The sequence below is a fragment of the Anas platyrhynchos genome, chromosome 12 (assembly GCF_047663525.1).
Source record: "Anas platyrhynchos isolate ZD024472 breed Pekin duck chromosome 12, IASCAAS_PekinDuck_T2T, whole genome shotgun sequence".
Classification (NCBI taxonomy): Eukaryota; Metazoa; Chordata; class Aves; order Anseriformes; family Anatidae; genus Anas; species Anas platyrhynchos.
This window is the reverse complement of record NC_092598.1, coordinates 8667022-8686308: the sequence shown is the minus strand read 5'-3', so window position 1 is coordinate 8686308 and position 19287 is coordinate 8667022. Positions and strand designations below refer to the sequence as shown.

Sequence of the window (19287 nt, the reverse complement as noted above, 5' to 3'; positions counted from 1 at the left end):
GTGTGTAAAGGTCACTGCTTCTGTTAATACAACTAGTACAAATACTTCCCTGCCATCTGACGATGTTCCTCCTTATTCAGATTGGCAGCCATTTCCCCCCCACAATCTGGAATTTCCTTTCAACGTGGGTTGTTGAAGTGGAGATGATAACAGTTTTAAAATCAAAGGTTGAATGCTTCTGTTGAGTTATACTTGGAACCGACCATGTTCTGTACAGTGAGAACATCCCATATGGAAAGGACATATGTGTTGGATACAATAATACATAAATAGTGGATGCAATTTTACATAACCCTTATATTCTTATAACTGTCACATATACTTCTGTAATGAGATAGGTGAAATAGAGGACTTTGATACTGATATTTAAGTCCATATGTCAAAAGCTTACAAAATAAATAGGCATTTTTAAAAAAAGATTTAGTAGTTTAATTATTTTTCAAACATTTGCATTGGCGTAAGACACCTTTGAAAACCCTGTTGAACTGTCCTAACGAAATAACACTGTAGACAGCACCACAACTACACACTGTGATATCCACCTCCGAAACAGACACACACACATTCTTTTTTTTTTTTTTCCCTGGGTTAATGCTTTCAAAAACGTTAAGTTTTCAAAGGAGCAGAGTTGAAAAGTTTCAGTGAAAATTCAGAGCCAAGATTAAAAGAATACTGACAACAGCTTTTGTTATGAAGTTTCAGCATGGCTATGATTTGGAGCAGGGATGTGGAACCTGGCAGGAGGATAACCATGTCGTCACTGATTTACACTTAGCTCTCCCTGAGAAAACCCATCCAAATGTAGAAAACATATAAGCTTCAGAGGGGGGAAAAAAAAGTCTCAGTTTGCAGATGCTTAGAAAAGACCTGTTAGTACTTGGCAGCTAAATTCTTTAAAGAGTCTGGGCAACAAATACACCCCTCCTCCCCATACCCTGCCCAGACTCTGCATCAGCCCCCACAGATGACTGTGAGCACAGAGTTGGCTACAATGAGAGTTAAAACAGGATGGGAGTGGGCTCAGTATTATTCAACACAATAACATTTCTGTTTATTTTAAAGGAGTTTAAGCAAGTTTTCTCATGTCAAGAAATCACAGACATTTTACAAACCTGCATTGCTCAGTTTCAGAAGTCAGGGAACAGTGACAATAAGTGTCACACTCAAAGTAAATTAGTTACAATCATGTTTTCCTCATGTCCACTTAGTCAATTTCCAGTTGTCTGAGTATTTGTTTTCCCTCTACTGACCAAAACACTGGAACTAGTTTTGCTGGAAACATTTTTTAAACTTCCTTTTTTTTTTTTTTTTATTCTCCTGTCAGTAAAGATAAAATAATGGAATTGCTTTGTGATACCGTTTTATTCTTACTTTCTGGGGAGGAGGTCTGTAGAAATACATTATTCTCTTAACAGATGTTCTATAGAGATGTCAGCTCTCAGCTGAAGACCCACACCATTTGTGGCCATGCGGTTACGACAGTCACATTAAGTGATAGAAATGTAGCTGCCCATTTCAGCAGCACTTCCATAGCCAACAAGCCTTATAAGAGAAATCCGCATGCTTATTATATGCTTTTTCATATCTCTGATTAAAAATTAGCTGAGTGTTTTAACTGAGCTGTGTGCCAATAGCATATAAAGGAAGCATTTAAGAGACTTCAAAGTTGTTGTGTTGGTGCCTAGTACAGGCTTCAAAAGAACCCTAAATCTGAAGTGCCCTTTTTTCAAAGCATTTCCCAAGATTCTCCTTTTAAGCGAAGCTGTGCTCCATGAACCTATTTTAAAGTTTCCTACTTCTTGTGGAACTAAGCAATTTTTTGTTTGCTTGTTTGTTTGTTTCCTATCTAAATAATTGAAAATGCTGTGAATCAAACTGTGTGGAAAAAAATCCTACAGTGAATTTCAATGGCCAGAGCCAGGCTATTAAAGAATAGATTAACACTGCAGAATGGAAATATTTTAACCAGCATGACCACTGCAAACTGAAATCTAGCTTGCTGCACGCTACCAGGGAGCAAGAGTGCATGTTCTTGTTTAAAGAGTGATTCCTTAATCAACAAATTTACAGCTTTACAGCGCCGTGAAACAACAAAAAAGGCCTCCTATGCACTGCCAAGCAATGTTACCTAGAACAGACTTCATTTATGTTCTTATTACAACCTTATTATAATAATTATTGACATGGCTAGGCCATTACACTAAATTAGTAGGGGTTTTCACACCCACCCAGAATGAAAGAACAGATTTCCATAGGTTCCTTCTAGAAACCACTGGGGTAGTTCTGGGGGAGCTGCTAAAAGCCTTCCAGTGCGTGCCCGCTGTTCACCCCCCAGTCTCCTTGTACCATCTCTTGTGCTCATCCAACCTTCTGTGCCTTTTAAGTGGCAGATTTTTTTTTTTTTTTTTGACATTCATTTAATTTCTGGCTGGTTTAATGAGCTGAAATGATAAAGCAATAAGAAAATGAACTAAATAACAAAATTTTCTGGAAGCTGCCCAAATTAGATGCAATGTTTTACTCACTGTGATGACGCCCATTCTTACTGAATCTTCTGATCACTGCAGGGATGTGCTCTCACAGATGCAAAACGAAAATCCTGTATCCCTTTGACCAGTTCATGGCTGATTCTGAAAGTGATCCTGTCTGTTGTCTTTTACATCTTACCCTTTAAAAATATTCAGAGATACTGTGAGGCTTGTTGCACGATGAATTTCCAAGCAAAAATGTTTCTACTTCTTTTTAATGTACATTATCATTGACTCACACTGACACATGTGCATATAACTTTGGATTTCCAACAGATTACTGTATATTTTGGCAGCCTTCAGTTATATGCTATTAAATTACGTGTTTTTGTAGGACTTACTAATTGTATTGATATCCTTTAAACATTGCTCCTATAGCAACTGTTGAGCTCTATGGCACTTTGAGCAACCAGAAATTTAAACACTAAATCTTAGCTAATTATTTAAATAGTAGTAACTACTGTAGTTTTAAAAAGAAAGAGTAATACCAAAAACAGCGCATTGCTTTACCATCACCCCATCGTAACAATCTTCAAATATCCATTTCTCCAGCCTGTTGCTAGACTGGACATCTCAATAGATGCAGCTTGTTATTATTTTTTTCTCTCCCCCCCCACACCTCTCCGATTTCTATTCCTTTTGGTTGCAGAGGAATGGAAATCTGACAAAATGCTTAAAAAATAAAGGCCCAACATTTATTATTTTTTAAAATCTCAGTGTTTTCAGCTCATCACTTCAGAAGGCCTGACTCACTGTTTTTTATCTCTTGGGGTTGGCACTTTGGGAATCAGATTTCATTACAATAAGAAAACAGGTGTCATTTGTGTTCTTAACTTTATTTAATTTTTTTATATCACTGCATAAATTGCATCTGTCTTTCTGCTATAATATAAAACAGAAGCCCTGAGCACTATTTCCTGATTATTCTACATCATTTTTCTTAGAAGAAGGACTGTTCCCCTGTCCTGGTCAAACTCTCTAATTAACAAAGAGATAGCATCACTGTAAAATTGTGCAATTCCAATTTTACATAATGTTTAGTGTATACTGCTGCCCTTCACTGTCAAAGTAATACTGCCTGTTTTAGCACAAAGATATCTGCATTTCTGTATCTTTTACCAATTCTGCAAAGGCTTAATGAATGGAAAGTTCTTTGAAAAGCTGTAGATAAAAGGCAATTCTGAAGTCAGTCATTAGTAGTAAATACCCTCATCAAAATTTCTTTTGCTAATCCTTTATCCTCTAGCTGCGCAGGCTGTGCTGACAGGACAAAACTACCATTCCATCAAGGTTATTCTAATGTTAACTTACGGATGGCAACTCTAAGAGTCACCCATATATATAACTCTGCTGGCATGAATGTTACCCTCTCACCAAATTTGGTCAGTTAAAAGTGTGCCACCTTAACACTACAGATCAATAGCAAAAAGAAATTCACAGTCTTTCTAATTGACTCACCATTAAAACTAATATTGTGTAACTGGAAATCAACTGCTTCAATTAATGGGAATATATGGCTTCATTTTGTAGGAACAACCTTTACATTGGAGCACTCAGTGACATATGGGTTCCCACTGGTGCTATAATTACACCATGCCTAAAAGTCATCATTAGTTTAAAATGTGGAGGTACTATTTTTTTATAATGAACAATCTTGTGCCGGTTAAGAGTGCATGAGTCTTTTCTTTTAGCACCGGTTTCAATAGAACTCATTCATTTAGTTCACAGTTTCTCCAGTGGCTGCTACATACCCCTTGGTGTCAGCGTGGGATTTCCAGGCTGACAGCTGTACCTGTGAATCACAGTTACAATGGTCCTCTTTAAAACGCTCTGTAATGGTAAGACAACACTGTATTGTTTTCCATTGGGTCAATGGTAACATCATCTCTAGCACAGTAATTAAAATTCTGTGCCCCAACAGTCCTCCCTTGGAAGAAGGAAACAGGAACAGGAATGTTTAACACAGGCAGAAGGCAAAAAGGGACTAATTGAGACCGGTCCCATGGGGCTTTGAAAAATGTATGGCTGAGACACTGGCAGTAACATGGAGCGAGCAACCATCAGAGCAACAAGGACAAAAAGCCCTTCTGAGTGCCTAACCGGAGCTGCAAAGGATGTGGTATGGACAACATTTAAAAAAGTTGTTCTTGTCTTAGATGCCCATATCTAACCACAGCACCATGACAGCGGGCTGCATTGGCTCACTGTTCAAATCACCTCAGATTTGACTGGTTGGTTGACTGGTTCTTTTTGGAATTGGAAAAAAAAAAAAAGGCAGATTTATCAGAACAATGTTTTTAGACAGTTTGGAGGGAATAGGAATGGATTGGGAGCTTAACAGGAAATCTGAGCATTTACTTTGATCTGAAATGAACACTTCATTTTGCATTTCAGTATTTTAAGGAGTCTTTTGTGTGGTTCAGAGGGAAAGTTTACATAAACTTGAGAGAAACTTCCAAATGAAAACTAATGCAAATCAAAAACAGAGATGTATTTAAGACCTGTCAACATGAAATGTTTTGATATTTATAAAGTTTTGTGTTAGTTTTTCTTGGGCATGAATATTTCAATGAAAGCAATATGTGATTTGAAAATGCACATCAGTGTCAAGTGCCTGCATTTTTAACAAAGTTCTAGCCTTTTGGTTCTGCATCAGGTTGGTTGTGAGTCTTGCAGATCTTTCAGCCACACCATTTTGTTACCTCAGACAACCACTGTAACTTTGACATTGAAAACCACAGTCAGATTTCCAAAGATGCAGTAGAGAGGCATTGATATTGCTTAAATCAGAGAAAAACTGTTGTGTATATTTGTCCTGTCCATAGCACTGAATACTGTGAAAGACCTGGAAGTCTTCAAAGTATTTGAGCTTTAGGTCTGTGGAGCCGAAAAAGCATATTTTATTAAGCTATATGTGGTATTAAATGGTGGGAAACACCAATCAGCCCACTCCATCCCTTTCACTATGGAGGCACTGCCATTGTCTCCTACTGTCTACTAAATGGTTTGTGTCAGTGGTTTTTACATCTTCTACTCCTCATCAGGCAGCTACCCTTTGGTCAACAAGGCCTTTGAGCTAGCATTCCCCGCCGTACCAATGAGGACTGTTGTCATGGTGTTGCTTGCAAAGGCCAAGGCGTGGCTGTAGGCGGAAATCTCGAACACCCAGGTGGAAAGGTGCGTGAGGGCCACGGCAGGACTTTTGCTTGTGCCAGATGTGCATGTTGTTCTTTCTCAGAGACCTACTGAGTATCCTGGTCTCCAGTTCTTTTCAATGGCCTAATGCTGTGAGTTATTTCTTGCACCCTCTCACTTGGCTGTCATTCAGCTTCATTTTATATATGTTGTAGAGAAGACTAAGGTCAGAGAGAGCAACTAGGCTGAAGGAAGAAAATGTTCCTTCAGGGAGACAAGGGCAGGAGAACACTGAGCTGTAGGAGACTGCTGTGCAGTCAGGCACCACCTCTAGTAGACTCAGCACGGGATCCCACAGGGCCTTGTCTGAGCTAATGGTGCAAGACGCTATAGGAGGGGAAGTCATCATGACTCATGATTGCTATGTGAAATATTTACGTGCACAGTCTGTGTACCTCTGGTTAACAGTCTGCAAGAAGTCCCCGTAGGTACCTGAGCCACATGAATCCGCCTTCCCTATTTTCCAGAGATTCTTTTCCGATTAAGAATGCTTCAGCTTTGATGCACAGATCTCTAACTACTTATAAGCATCACCCAGCTCCCTCACCGCTACCTTGGGAGTGTTTCCCCAGCCCACACACACACTTCCCTCCCGGGAGCGCTCGCCGTAATGCGGCCGGCGCAGCCTTCCAGCACACTAACCTACATTTCCCTGCAGCTCCCAGCTCGCACGGCGCTGAGCCCGCCACGCTCCCAGCCTCCCACGCACGTCCCTGCTGTCCCGGCTGCCTCAGCCGGAGCTCCAAGTGCTCTCGTGCTGGCAGAGCAGAATAGATATCCGTTCTTACCAGATTTCACCTGGTGTATCCAAGTAAAAATCCCTGAGGACAGTCATTAGGCAGTGTTAATTATGGCAATCAGCCTACCCAGTCTGACCTAATTATAAATAATTAGCTTATCCCTTTATTTCCAAACCTCTCTCCCTAGTGAGACTGCACTTTTAAGAGTTTTAAACTCGCGAAACTCCCCTCACAGATTTGCTTTGCAGTTTAACAACCTTGACATTAAAGGCATAGGGCTGTAAGAAAGGGATGGTCAACATCTTCTAGGTCTGTGTCTCAAAACTTAAAGAATTACAAGCGTTATTTCTCAGGCTGTAGGCGGTGCCTTTCACTGGTGCAAGCCATCTAGTTTTTTGGTTTTTTTGGTTTTTAAATAAGCAGCAAAATTCATACTCATTTGCCAAACAAAACAAAACAACACAAAACCAAAAACCAAAAAAAAAAAAACCCTTGTCTTAAATACCTCTTTAAAATCTTGTGCTTTTGGAATAGCTGATTACAGTGATGCTTCTCAGAGCCATTGTAGCAAAGAAAGCTAGTGCAACATGAACTACAATTCTTTGCAGTTGTGCCACATTTTGTTTATGTTAGTGACAATAGTGTTAAATAAAAAAATTAATTTTCTGTTAGCGAAAGAATGCAATGTTTTTATTTTTGTTGCTTCAAGCAACAAAGATTTGTCTCTAAATTGGTATTTACTAATCCACAATTTATGTTGAAAGACCAACTCCGGGTAAAACTGTCTTGTTCTCCAAGTTTATTTTTTGTTGCTCTCCCATTGCATTTTGAAATTCAGCACAACACATGTGGGTTACGTGTGATCTCATGGGTAATGCACTTGACATAACCGAAAGATATATTCTTATAGTCTCAAAACACGTCTCTAAGTGTCTCTTCCTATAAAAGCTCTTTGAGGATTTTTTCTAAATCCTCATTCTTGGTCCAAATAAACACTTTTTCTTGAGCTCCCATAAGTGATTTTTACTTTTGTACATACCCCTGTGCTAAGGGGTATATATCTGACATTTGGTCTTCTCCACCTGCAGCTCTCCAAGGCCACCAGCAGAAACTGTTTGCACACTGTGTTAACAGAGCACCCATGGAGTCAGGAGCTTCTGGTAACTATTTCCAGGCTGTGCCCACCCACATCTAGGAGATGCTGTGATGTTCGTGCTCCGAACAAGTCATGCACTGATGGTCCTTCACCCCTTGCCTTTGCCACTGAAAAGGGAGTCCTGAAGCTCACTCAGTGATGTCAGTTTGCAATCATTTTCAAATAATTCCCATTCCAAAGAATTGTGCTCCTGGCTCATTTGTGCTAATGCAAACTAATCCCAAATGTGTCAAAATTTACTACTTTGAAAACGAAGTCAAAGCTCATTAAAGCCAATTTATTTTTTTTTCCCTCCAATGATTCCCAGGTTCTCTGGATCAAACCGTTTACAGAATTCTCCCAAGGCTGTCTTATGCCTTTTTTTTTTTCCAAACGACATTTGCAAAGTTTAAAGCCACCTTTATTTCTATGCACGGCATTTACCAATAGTTAGATCTGTAAATAACAAGGCTCTCTGCTTGGTCAGGAATGCAACCTGTGTGATGACATTTTACTCAAGTAAAAATATTCCAATAACTTCAAGTGGAAACTGACTATAAGAAGACTGCTTATTTATTTGTTTTGTACCATGAATTCAAGCACAGACTGGGGAGAAATAAAATTAACCTGTAATATTTTTTTCCATTTTCTTGTGAAGCATGTGCTTTTGGACACTTGCAAAAGGGTAAGTAGATTACTGACCATTACAAGTTCCTGTGTCCCACTGTATTTTACACGTAAGAACTACTAGCAATATTCTTGGGCTATGGAAACTGCCTTTCTACCATATATGTTTTGTACCAATTATCACAAATAACCAAATATCCCTTTAGCCAATCCGTCTGAATTTTCCTTGCACCACTATAGTGTGAACATTATTTTAACTAAGTATGGACAGTACTGTTAGGTTTATTGGTGTTAGTCCTCCTACCACGGAGAAATGCACTTTGTTTAGCATGGCAAAGTACGATGTGAAAGAATGAATAAACAAGACCCTCTTGACAAAAGCTCTCGGTTACAGATGATAAATTAAACTATACTAAAAAAGAAAAAAAAAAAGGAAAAAAAAAAAAAGAAGAAGCTTGACATAACTTAAGGTTCATTTCGCTATTAATTCTTATTCTTGCTTGTATTCTAACCCTTTAACATCTTCTGTCTTGTCTCTTGTTTTTTTTCTTGAGTACTACAAAATGATCCTTCACTCTATTACTCCTCTTTGCAGGCCATTATCCTGCCCCAGAGGAAGCTGTGTATCTCACGTTTCTTGAAGGAATTCGTCAGTGTTGCTAACCTTTGCCTCACTTGTATAAAGCACAGCTCTCTGGCAGACTCTGGCTGTCTCTTATCTCTCTGATCCAGGCAGAGGTGTCAGAGCATCCCAGGGAGCCATTAATCAGCGGCCCCCCTCTGCCATCAGCTCCTTAGAAGCTCTCTGTGAACCTGGAGTGCTTTTGGAGGTCTAGAGCAAAATGCACAAGAAGCTTTTACCACCAATATCTTTCATAGATTGTCTAATCTGATTGATGATAATACTCAGAATTAAATATTTATGGGTTAGGATCCTGGGAAAGTTTTGAAATACATATTTTAAATCTATATGAGAGGGGTAATGTCATGCAAGATGCTTTTTACATAGGGTTTGGACAAGTAGTTCTGTCCTGCTGTAAATGCCATCTTCATTGCTTTGTCATATGAAAACATTGCTTTTGTTTCATATAAGGTGCACGTTCATGAAGTTAAAAAAGGGGTATAAACACAAAAAAGGTGAAATAAAGAAACAAGATGTCTCAAGCTTTTTGTCTATTTGACTATTAGAAACAGGGAAACAACTTGCCATGTTTCATGATGCTGAAGTACCACTACCACTTAAGGCAGATTCCATATATATATATATATATATATATATATATATATATATATATATATATATATATATATATACCACTATAATGAATAATTTACTATAACCATATCATCTAGGCCTATGATCTCACTCTCTCCTCCTCTTCCCCTAAGGAATGTAAGTACCCACCACGTCTGGTAGCTTGTGGCTGGGAGACCTATATATAGAGAGCAAGAAGAAATGGAGAAAGAAACCTCTAGCAGCAAATCAATCCTGCTCTCTTCCATCAGTAGGCAGCCTCTACTCATGTGAATGTGCAACGTGCTGGAGAAAGATTTAGACTCATACCTTTTAAAAAAAATCCCATGAGATCTTCATGGCATTTGGGATGCTAACACATTTGAAGAGTTTTTAAACAAGCAAGCCAATTTCAGTTTTTATGCACTGCATTTTCTACAGATCCTGCCTTCCATCTTATCCAGGCCAAATAACACTATTATTATTCATTCTATTTACCTTAATGATAGTAAAGCAGTACTTATGCAAGGTTAAAGTATGCTTCATTACTGTAGAAGAGTAGTGACATTTCTATAATTTAAAAAGTGAAGTCCTACATGTCCTAGATATAAAACCTGACAGCATAATCTTTTATTCCCATTCTAAGCAACAATTTGCATGCGTGAGCTTTCTCAGGATTAGTTGCATAGTTCAGAAATGTCTAGGGCTTGTTTGGGATTAACAAACTAAAGAAACAAGACATATTTAAATGAAACTGCTGGGTTTAAGCAGTTTCCTTAATGGGTCATCATAACCCTTTTTTCCTGATAGAATAGATTTTTCTAACCCACATTGTACTGAGAAAGTATTTTCTCATCAGCTAAAAATACAAAGCATTTAGCTACGTGATCTACATAAGCCAAACAAAGAAACACTACTGAATGTAAGAATTTTCTTCTCTGCAGGCCAGCATGAAGTCTATGCCCTACATAAATGTTCTAGGCAACTGTTCTGAAAGGCTAGTTTCACTTAGAATTACGAATTTAGATGTGAGATATCAAATGTATAAACTAGTTGCTTCCGTAAGTACCATTAATTTTCTTGTTCACACTTCCTTGATCTGTCACTAAGTGAACCCAGGAAACAAAACACCAGAGTTTGAACTGAGACATCACAACATCCCAGGACCTTCTGGGATCTCTGATGATGAGGAAAAGAAAGCCATAAACTCAGGCTTCCTCAGCTAAGCTCATCATTGCTTTGAACATAGCACGCTATCTTCTATTTTGATTCAAATTACAATTCCCTCCACAAAATTTGATCTGTTTATAAAATAATTTTAACAGTCTTTCTTCATAGCCAAGAAGTAGTTTTGCAGTTCTGAGTGAGTTCTCCATGTCCTACAGCCCTGCAGTGCCTGATCGTTTTCATACCCAGTTACTGTAGGGCTCCCCTTTTCCAGCATTCCAGACATTATTTTGGCAGAAGTTCCAGTGCCTGCTTTTCTATGGGGAAAGATCTACCCATCTGGCATCAACAAGAACTCGTTGTGAAGTCAGTATCTTTTAAGGAACAGCAAATGGTAGGATCAGCTTAAATCGTGACAAGTAAAGTGGAGCATTATCTGTGTTTTTCTTACTATGGTGAGCTTATCTTCTAACTTCAGCATTCCACTGGAGAAGTCTGTTTTTCATATAGAAAGATAGACAGCATGGTAAACATAACAATATTGTAACAAGGAGAGTAGGCCCAGTTTGCTCTTCATGGGAACATAAAAGTTTCATATTTACTCTTTTTTTAGTATTAGTCCATATTTTTTAGTATTAGTTCCATATTTAGTGTTTTTTTTTAAAGTTACATAGCTCAGAATAGCTTGAGAGACGTGTTAACTCTTGCTAAGGCCTCACCCTCTCAAGGTTTTTCTTGAAAATGCTTTTATTTGAAGGAACAGGAGATGAATATTTATGATACTGACATTTAAAAGTGGTTATGAATATCTTATACAAAGTCTTTCATGGACAAATATCAGAGATTCATCCCACCAATATTTCTGTTTACCTCCATAAAATCCAAACCAAACCAATACCTCGGATTTTTCTAGCAATGTTTTCTTCTGCATTATTTAGTGGAACTGTACTAGACATATCCCTCATGAAAACAAACAAACAAACAAAAAAGGATAAAGTGATAACTTACTCCATGATAAATTATCCTTTTGTTTGAGTCAGACCAAGTCAAATATTAAATTTGCCACAAAAAAGTAGAAACTGTAGTATACTTAAGAATATCAGACTCATTTAAAATTGAGCATGCATTCACTTTTCAAAGGATTAATTTCATAAAGACCATTCTGAATCTACTAGTTTTTACTTTAAGGACCAATTTTTCATTTAAAATTTTCAAGTAATTTAAAAAATATATAAAAAATACACCATTTAAAAATAAATGTGTCTACATAATTAAAGATAGACTATTAGAACAAGACTAGATCCAAATGAAATGATCAGTGTTCTCTGTGGAAGATAATGAGGAGACAATTTTGTAAACATTTTCAGCATTCCCACAAATTACTGGATTATTGATGGTTAGCGTTCTGGATAGAGACACGTTAAACTTCAGAGGCTTAAAATACTTTCTCTTCTTTCTTATGTCTTTAACGTTCCTATTACATGCCTGTACATTATGTTAATCAGAACCGCTTTTACACACTATAATTTTCAATTATGCTTTAATTTTCTAAATGCATAAATTGTTATGATATAATGTAAAACTCCAAAGGTGTGTGAAAATGCTGGATCAGAAAACTGTATCATAATTAATTGTTTTATAAAATACCCTCTTTTTCATTACAGATATTAAGTACCTAAATACTTGAGGTGAACAGTAGGGTCAGGTCATGAAAAACTGCTGAAAATAGTCTTTTTAGAAGCCAATGCATTCTAGTAAGTGATGATAAGCATACTATAGTATTCCAAGCTGCTATTCACAGCTTCTTAAATCAGAGAGATAAAGTTCCTATGTTTTAACTAATGTTTCCAATGATTCATTAGCCATACAAGCAAAACAAAATCAAAGGCAGAGGTGGGAAGGGGTGCCACAGTTTACTTAAGACTTAATATTCTAAATGCATTATCAACAGGAACAAAGATGAACAGTTATTTCCATTTTCCTATAATTGTGAATTTTTATCATAACATTTTGATTACGATGGGAAGGCTTGTTTAAGGCTAAGAAGTATCAACTATTATAGGAAGTAAAGGTCCAAGGAAGACCTGTCTTTTTCCATGATCACAATTCCTTATGTAAATATGCATATATACCTCACACGTGTACATACACATATAGAATTTTTCTGTCCTTTATTATCCAACACAATTCTTTGTGATACCACTTTCTTAACAAATATGCTGTGTTGACAGTTATGTTCAACTTAATATACCTTTAATATTGTGCTTCTCACTGGAGTTACTGGCATATATCAAGCAACATTCCCATTCCATATGAAAGTCTTCAAATGGCAAACCCTGCATATTAAAACAAAGAATGCATCAATTATAATTTTTTTTTTTTTGAGGAACACCATTGTAATTAACATCCGATAATTTCTCCCAACTGCATGAAGTCTTCTGTAATGATTCTTTTGTGGACTATTACTGTAGTATCCCTTTTAACCCAGCTTTCTTTGACTTCTATGTAATAGATTTAAAACTTTGATGATTCTTCACATTTAGCTATTTTACATCTGCAGAGAAAAAATAATGGGAGCCTGTCTAAATTATTCTATGTTTCTATAAATCAGACACACATTTACACATTGTGTTTTTGAGTGAAAGCTTTATCATAAATTTATTTATTAGGCCAAAACCTACCAATGCTCTTTAAAAATATTTTGTGTTTATTTACATTCAGAAAATTTTAATAACTGGAATAGATGGGTATCTTGAGCTGGCATTAATAATTTCTGATGAAAGGCTGAAGCCTGTAAGAGCAACTTGTGTTCTAAATTGAGAGGGAAAGAAACAAAGGAGGAACTTGGCAAGAAAAGCAGAAAAGAGGTGTTTAACAGCACTATGGCTGGATCATCAGCCAAGATAATCTTCTTAGTATTCAAATGTTATAAAGCAGACAGATGTTTAGGCAGAAAAAGAAGCTGAAGACTTTAGATGCAGACTGATTTACAGTCTTTTTCCCCCCCTCCCAGTAATACAAGGTCTTAATATTAATGCATAGCTAATATTCTCTTGCATTCTCTATAGTAAAACCTTAGTCTGAATGGCATTGTTTTATGGAAGGAATGGAGTTTCAACCTTTCCAAAGACACCCTTTCTTCAAAAAAGAACATCTACACAAGGGATTACGTTGCCAAAACTGTATTTGGATTACTAGTAATTTCTGAGCACATCAGGGATATTCATTCTCAACAAAGCTCAATATAGGAATAACAGGTGATTGATTCGATTTCATATTATTGTAAACTGATCTATTCCTTATATTTTGGAGATTAAAATTAGACTAATTTATCTGATAACTATAATGCAAAGATGCACGACGAAACCCTAATCTTCACAGAATATCTAAGATATTTTTCTTTAATCTCTTCTCCTTAAAATCTCTTACTCAGGCTTCCAGAGCCAAAGGATCCTCTGGACTCCAGTACTTGTGTAGTACTGCCGTAACGAACCTCGTGGGCTGAAATCTGTCCCCTGTACTCTTCAAACTGTCTGCTTTCTCGTGCTTTCCACACTCTCATTTCTTTCAAGATGAGAAAAAGTACTCGCCGAGGCGATCGGCTCCGGGGCAGACGCGTTGTGCAGCAGAGCGGGGGATGGAGGCGGGCAGGGCTTTTTTTTCTCTCACCGAGGCCGCTCGAGGGAGCCGCCAGGCCCCGGCAGTTCCTGAGGGAGGCTGACGAGACGCGGGGGGAGCCAGCAGCGCCCGCTCCGCCGGCCGTTCAAAGGCAGCCCCTAGGGAGCGCGAGCGACCACGAGCGCGTGCGAGCAGGGCGGGCGGACAGGGAGGGGCGCAGCAATTTGCGCGGGCAGAGCGAGCCGGGAGGGCCCCTCGCCGCTCTTCCCCAACGGTGGTTGTGAGCTGCTCGTGAAAAGCCCGGCCATAGTGTCCGCCAGGCAGAAAAACATGACTTCCACATCTCTTGCGACCTCTCCAGCTACAGTCACCAGTGTGGCTACTCAGCCAGAGGTCTTGGTGAATTTTGCTGTCCAGGTCTTTGGACGGAGGCCCAAGTCAAGGGCATCCACCTTCAAAAGTCAAAGCCTTTCCACCCTCAGAGTCAGCAACTCCTCCAAGTTCACAGTCATCAGCAAATTTGCTGAAAACACCTCCTAGTCCTACATCCAAATCGTTTATAAAAACATTGAAGAGGGTGGGCCCTAAAATGGAGCCTTCGAGGACCCCAGTAGTGACTGTCCGCCATCTTGATGTGGCCCCATTTACCACAACTCCTTGAGCCCTGCCTGTTAGGCAATTGCTCACCCATGGTATGATGTTTTTGTTTAGCTGTATGCCAGACATATTGTCCAGTAGAATTCTATGGGAAACTGTGACAAATGTTGATACCTTGAGATTAACTGTCCTTGTCCTTATGGGGGACTTCAACTTGCCAGATGTCAACTGGGATTACCACATGGCCAACATGAGCAGATCCAGGAAGTTCCTAAAGCATCTTGATGATAACTTCTCGTTGCAGTTGCTGAGGGTGCCAACTAGGAAAGGTGCCCTCCTAGATCTGTTGCTGGAGAACTGAGAGGGTTGTTGTGCACTGGAACAGGCTCCCCAGGGAAGCAGTCACAGCACCAAGCCTGTTGGAATTTTAAAAGCATTTGGACTGTGCACTTAGTCACGTGGTCTGAATTTTTGGGTAGACCTATGTGGTGCCAGGAGTTGGACTCGATGATCCTTATTGTTTCCTTCCAACTCTGGGATGTTCTATGATTCTGTGAGTGTCTCAAAGTGTATTATGTCTTGGTACCATGTGAGCAGCTCTATTTGAAAAAGAAGTAAAGCTGCAAGAAGAGTCTTGGACTGCAAGTATTTTCATTTTAATTCCAAATTTCTCCTAGGCATGCTACACCTGATATAGACATATATTGTTTCTCATAGTTACCTTATTGATACATTTATCTTTCTTTCTTCATGCCAATATTATATTATTAAATTGATTTAAATGAATCTTGTTGATTATTCTGTGCACCTACATAAATCAATAAACCTCCTATTTGCAAAACTTAATAAGATGGTGGGAATAATTAATGTTAGCTGAGGCTTCTTGACTAATAAGCTTTTATCTTTATCCACTGCAATAAAAGTATTCCATCTTTAAGCAAATAACCTTGATTCCATGGTTGGCAAGACTTTCTACCAACTACAATATGTAGGCCAACCAATTTTATGTATATAGGGCAACCAAAAGGCAGGTTGGTTGTAGACACTTAATTGGAAGGGTATTATTTTTAGTCCCACTAAGGACTAGTGGCATGAAAACAATTAGGATCTTTTGTCAAGTTAATTAAATTTTACTAAGTGTAGTAATCTCAGTGGGTTTAGTACACCAGAGGAAATGCTAATTAAAACTCAAATTCTTCCTGGTGTAATAAGGAACTCTAACTCTAGTAGCAAATGAATGTTTTGCATACTGATAGATATTCAAACACTAATTTTTAACTAGATGAGGGTGAACCCTTAAAAGGTTCAGATCTGCTGAAGGCTCACTTGAGAACATCACTAAATGTGTTACATCTTTGAGCAACCCACCCAAGCAACATTAAAGAATCTGGAAAACGGTGCTTCTTTCTTAACAGAAATGGTGTTGCCTTTGCAGCTGGGTCCAAATATAAAGCAATTCAAATGCAAAAGGAATTTAAATATTTTTTTTAAAATGTGGGGGAAAAAAGACCCCCACCAACTGCCACTCTCCTGATTACTCTTTCTGATGACTTGCAAAACAACAGATACTTAATGAGATGTGTTCAGCTGTGGCATGTACAAGAAGACTGACTTCTTTGAAGAAGATACCTCCAAGTCTGAGGGTTAAAAGAATATTATGCAATAGTAAAGCCTTTGCCCTTGTTTTATGCATCTCTCTCTTGTTCTCTCTTTCTCTCTTTTTTTTTTTTTTTTTTATTCTTTTACTGAGCAAGTCTTACATGCAAAATACATTCCTTCAAAATGACAGTCAACAAGCAAAAATACCAGTATTCTGGACCAGCTTTGAAAATATTTTGTTCTTTAAATTTTATCTCCAATCAACAAGGTAAGCAAATGGCATTATAGTCTTTCAACTTCCCATACAAAATTATATTTAGCAACTGTTTGCACCATTACAAAGGTTATGCCATATATCAGCATGTACATCCTTACCCTGCAACAGAAAGCATGGCTGGTGCGACGAATCCGCTCTTCCTTGAAAGTGTGTGTGCTCAACTGCCAGAATAAGATCAGTATCACTTTGCATATCTGCTCTGTTGCACTCTTAAGTACTGTGAATATTGATGAAAATCTCTGTCGGATGGCTGACTGCTTAAATTCATCTGATGTTCTTAGCTTGTAGTCATTTGGGCAATTAATGTTCATCTTGCAACCATTCAAAGAAAGGGTCAAACCTAGGACAGAAGGATCTGTAAATTACAAGAGATCTGCCTGACTGGGACACAGAGGTGCTCCCTGGGAGAAAAGAGAAGCATGGCTGTGAGAAAGGGCATGCACGTTGCTCTGCCCTCGCCATCATGATCGATGGGCTGACGCTGCTCTTCCAGGCCCCGCGTCTCTTATCCTTGTGCCCCTGGGACAGGGGAGTAAAGGTTGGTTGTTTCTCACTGAGGAACCACTGCACATCCCCACCATGGATTACTGGTGAGCCTTGTCAGGTAAATGCTCACTGCTTAGCTTTGGGGGGAAAAATAAAAGTGGGCCTTGTTGTCTGCTCGGGTATGTTGTCTGCTTGGTAGTAAAACAGAATGGTTTCCATAGCCTAGAAATGCACAGAGCATACTTGAAATGTGAGAGACAGAAAGAAGCTGAGTACCTTTGTAGCTCTAATGACTTTAAGCTCTTTATGCCAAACCACTATTGGTCAAGTACCTAAACGTCAAAGGGAGAAATTTTAATCCCTTTTCCTTGCCTGTTACTGCGTCTTACTCCAATGTGAGCAGAAGGAGGAAATACACCAAAAACATAGTGTCCCCATGACACTCTGGTTTTCTGTAGTCTTCACTGGTGAAGAGGTGGTGAATATTGACTCAGTCTTCACTGGTGAAAATTGCCTGAGATTTTTATTACAGTGATTCTCCTCTCCTGTAATAATATAAAGGAAATAGCGGTTAAAAACATTTTTTATTGACTTCAAAACAGAAATAGGAACACCATGTATAGTACAGGGCATGGCAGAAACGCAAAGAGAATCATGATAATTCCCAGCTGTGCTGTCCATTTGGATCAGGCATCAGTAAAGATCTGGGAACAGGAATTTCATTCACATACTCTTTATTCCTGGAAAATAATACCAAAACACACCACTTTCAATGTTTCCCCTCATTCCTTTCATAGCCTGAATTGAGGATTTCTCACTAGTATGTGCTGCACCTATGGATTTGACAGACAGAACAAATACCTTTGACTTAGGGAAGATAATTTTTATGTATGGAAGAACTACAAAATATCCCCCTTGAAATTTCTTTAACAAAGCACTTTCATTGGAATTCGCTCAAAAGAGATGCAGAGCTCAACAGCAGCACACAGAGAACTTTTTCTGGAAGCATTCTAAAACATAAGAGGAATTAAACACTTTTTTCTGTTCGCAGGTGCTTCCAGCCATCAGGAAAGCAGCAATGAACACTATTGTAGTTATTGAAAAACAATGAGCATTTTATTCTATTAGTGTGCTATTCAGCATAAGTTAACACTGACAAATTCGTAATTTCTAAAGATCTTGGGACCTTGAAAGTTTGAGGCAACTTTCCTTCAGAAATGTAAATATATTCTAATTCATACTGATGTTTGACAGACTGGCGGTCAATTAGCAAATGCAAAACATAAGGAGAATGCAAAAAAAAACATACATCCTTCATCTGTTTTGACAAGTGAAGTTTAAATTATGGATAACATACTTCTAAATATACTGTTGTGTCTTGCAAACCTGACTTACTTTTTGAGGTTTTCTGATGGCTCTTATTGAGTCTTTTCTTAGAGGCAAAAAGAAGGCAATACATATTTTTGTAATATCAGAGTGTAGATCAGTCAAGTTTATCTGTGATTAACTAACAATAAAAAAGGTTGTATAAAACTGGAATTCTGTTCTTGACACACAGTACAGTCTTTTCTGCTTCACAGCCAACGACTCCTGTCCATGAGCTAAAACAATTGTTAAATAATTAAAAAAATACATTTGCTATTGAACTTCATTTTTAAAATTGAGCATAACAACAGCAAAACTAGACTATTAAATAAAAAATAAAAAAGTGCAAATGATGAATTAAATATACATCACCTCATACTTTCTAGAACACTATCTACTAGAAGTATTCTACATGTATATATGTATCCCACAATAGAAATGTTATTCAAAACCATTTTGAGAGAAAGCATTTTTTTTTTCCCCTACATGATAAGCTATGGGTAGAACATGACCTTAATTCTTAACACGAAGTAATCACGTCACTCATTTCTGACAAGGAATAGCCACAACCAAAGCTTAATTTTTCTTTATTGGAGGACGGTTTTGGCTGTAATTCAGTATGGTTTTTGTATGTTATGATTAGAGATGGGATTATATGTGTAGTTAATGTTTAACAAAAATGCAAGTATTTTGCTGATCTGGGAACTCATTCATGCTGT

The 19287-nt window shown here is 38.1% G+C and overlaps 1 long non-coding RNA gene across 3 annotated transcripts in view; it reads right to left on the bottom strand.

The window, feature by feature from the left end:
• LOC110352810 (uncharacterized) overlaps positions 1 to 19287 on the bottom strand; it is a 105559-nt gene that overhangs the window by 16441 nt on the left and 69831 nt on the right. Inside the window, exons 18-22 of one of the 3 annotated variants that reach the window (XR_011812368.1) lie at positions 16816 to 17748; positions 15016 to 15257; positions 12878 to 12962; positions 2526 to 2668; positions 2228 to 2441 (exon numbers count right to left, since the gene is read on the bottom strand). This is a non-coding gene — a long non-coding RNA (uncharacterized lncRNA). Of the gene's footprint in view, positions 1 to 2227; positions 2442 to 2525; positions 2669 to 12877; positions 12963 to 15015; positions 17749 to 19287 lie in introns of those variants that run through there. The other 2 variants (XR_011812367.1, XR_011812369.1) reach the window with 2 other exon arrangements.